The sequence below is a fragment of the Trichechus manatus genome, unplaced genomic scaffold (assembly GCF_000243295.1).
Source record: "Trichechus manatus latirostris isolate Lorelei unplaced genomic scaffold, TriManLat1.0 scaffold00155, whole genome shotgun sequence".
NCBI classification, from domain to species: Eukaryota; Metazoa; Chordata; class Mammalia; order Sirenia; family Trichechidae; genus Trichechus; species Trichechus manatus.
The window spans coordinates 3,224,433-3,227,509 of NW_004444091.1; the positions used below are offsets into that span (position 1 = coordinate 3,224,433).

General features: G+C 36.1%; 1 protein-coding gene and 1 pseudogene across 1 annotated transcript in view; one reads left to right on the forward strand and one right to left on the reverse strand.

The window, feature by feature from the left end:
- NUDCD3 (NudC domain containing 3) overlaps positions 1-3,077 on the reverse strand; it is a 208,249-nt gene that overhangs the window by 97,553 nt on the left and 107,619 nt on the right. The gene's annotated exons all lie outside the window — the stretch shown is intronic.
- Positions 1-3,077, forward strand: part of LOC105756756 (microtubule-associated protein RP/EB family member 1 pseudogene) — a 23,999-nt pseudogene that overhangs the window by 678 nt on the left and 20,244 nt on the right.

The window sequence follows — 3,077 nt, forward strand, 5'->3', positions numbered from 1 at the left end:
TGCTCAGCGCATGACCCCCTACTGCAGCAAGATACCTGTGCCTACTCCAACCACCCCTGCCCATCTACGACTGTAGGTGAGAGCCAGCACCACACAATTGGTGACAGACAACCTGGACACCTGAACTGAATCCATACAAGAACAGTAAACAGAAACCTGAGCTCAGATACCGAGTAACAGCTCTAGCCACCTGGAGACAGGACAACAGAGTTCAAAGACGCCAATAATTAAACCAGCTTACACGACCACCCTATCTGGACGTATCAAAACAAAACAAAACGAGAAACTAGGACACAGTAAACAAACATAAAATAAATAAATATAATAATTTACTGATGGCTTGGAGACAACAGTTAATAGCAAATCACATAAAAAGGCAGACCATGGTGGCTTCAGCAAGCCACCAAAACAAAGAATCAAGAAACCTTCCAAAGGAAGAGAACGTCTTGAAATTATTGACGGTAGAATTCAGAAGATTAGTATACAGAGCACTTCAAGAGATCAGGAAGGAGATCATGCAAAACGCAGAACAATGCAAAGAACACACAGACAAAGCAACAGAGGAACTTAAGAAGGTTATACAAGAGCATAATGACAAATTTAACATGCTGCAAAAATAAAGAGAGACAGAAATTCAAAAGATTAACAATAAAATTTCACAATTAGAAAGCTCAATAGAAAGTCATAGGAGCAGAATTGAGGCAATGGAAGTCAGAATTAGTGAGACTGAAGATAATATACTTGACACCAAATTATTTGAGGAAAAATTGGATAAAAGAATTTTAAAAAATGAAGAAACCCTAAGAAATATGTGGGACTCTATCAAGAGGAATAACCTACGAGTGACTGGGGTACCAGAACAGAGAGGATAACAGAAAATACAGAGAGAACTGTTGAAGATTTGCTGGCAGAAAACTTCCCTGATATCATGAAAGATGAAAACATATCTATTCAAGAAGCTCATTAAGCCCTACACAAGGTAGATCACAAAAGAAAGTCACCAAGACATATTACATTCAGACTGGCAAAAACCAAAGATAAAGAGAATTTTAAGAGCAGCTAGGGATAAACAAAAAGTCATCTACAAAGGAGAGTCAGTAAGACTAAGCTCGGACTACTCCACAGAAATCATGGAGGGAAGAAGGCAAAGGGATGACATACATAAGGCCTTGAAGGAAAAAAATTGCCAGCCAAGAATTACACATCCCACAAAACTGTCTTCAAATACGATGGCGAAATTAGGGCATTTCAAGATAAATGGAAGTTTAGGAATTGTAAAAGACAAACTAAAATTACAAGAAATAGTAAAGGGAGTCCTCCGGTTAGAAAATCAATAACATCAGATAACAACCAAAGACTAGAACACAGGACAGAACGACCGGATACCAACCTAGATATGGAAGTCACAAAAATAAATCAAAGCTAAACCAGTGAAAATAGGGAAATGGAGACATCAATATGTAAAAGATGACAACATTAGAACAACGTTATATAATTCTAGATCTTTCATATGGAGAGGAACTCAAGGTGATATAAAGAAATAAAAGAGTAGTTTAAAGTTAGAAAAATAGAGGTAAATATTAAGGTAACCACAAAGGAAACTAACAATCCTACACATCAAAATAAAAAAGAAGAAAAACATAAAAACTCAGCAAATACAAAATAAAAAAGAAGAAAAACATAAAAGACTCAGCAAATACAAAATCAACAATAATGAAGATACATAAAAAAAGACTCAGCACAGAAAATTAAGTGAAACAAAGAAACTGTCAACAACACACAAGAAGACATCCAAATGACAGCACTAAACTGATATCTATCAATAATTACGCTAAATGTAAATGGAATAAATGCACCTATAAAGAGACAGAGAGTGGCAGAATGGATGAAAAAACACGATCCGTCTATATGCTGCCTACAAGAGACACACCTTAGACTTAAAGACACAAACAAACCAAAACTCAAAGGATGGAAAAAAATATATCAAGCAAACAACAATCAAAAAAGAGCAGGAGCAGCAATATTAATCTCTGCCAAAACAGACCCCAAAGCAAAATCCACCACAAAGGATAAGGAACGACACTATATAATGATTACAGGTCAATACACCGGGAGGACATAACCATAATAAATATTTACGCACCCAATGACAGGGCTTCAAAATACATAAAACAAACTCTAACAGTATTGAAAAGAAATACAGACGGCTCCACAATAATAGTAGGAGACTTCAACACACCACTTTCGGTGAAGGACAGAACATCCAGAAAGAAGCTCGATAAAGACACAGAAGATCTAAAGGCCACAGTCAACCAACATGATCTCATAGACATACACAGAACACTCCACCCAAAAGCAGCCAAGTATACTTTGTTTTCCAGTGCACATGGAACATTCTCCAGAATAGACCAAATGTTAGGCCACAAAGCAACCCTTAACAGAATCCAAAGCATCGAAAATATTACAAAGCCATCTTTCCTGACCGTAAAGCCATAAAAGTAGAAATCAGTAACAGAAAAAGGGGAAAAAAATCAATACATGGAAACTGAACAACACCCTGCTCAAAAACTACTGAGTTATAGAAGAAATTAAGGACGGAATAAAGAAATTCACAGAAAAAAACACATCCTACCAGAAGCTTTGGGACACAGCAAAAGAAGTGCTCAAAGGTCAATTTATAGCAATGTAAATTTATAGCAAACATCCGAAAACACGAACGGCCAAAATCAAAACATTAACCCTATAACTTGAACAGGTATAAAGACAGCAGCAAAAGAAGCCCTCGGACACTAGAAGAAAGCAAATAATTAAAATTAGAGCAGAATTAAATGAAATAGAGAATGGAAAAACAATTGAAAGAGTTAACAATACCAAAAGCTGGTTCTTTGAGAAGATCAACAAAATCGATAAACACTGGCCAAACTGACAAAAAAGAAAAACACAACAGGAAGCAAACAAACCAAACAAGAAATGAGATGGGCGATACACAACAACAGACCCAACTGAAATTAAAAGAATAACAGAATACTATGAAATACTGCACTCCAACAAATTTGAAAACCTATAGTAAATGGACA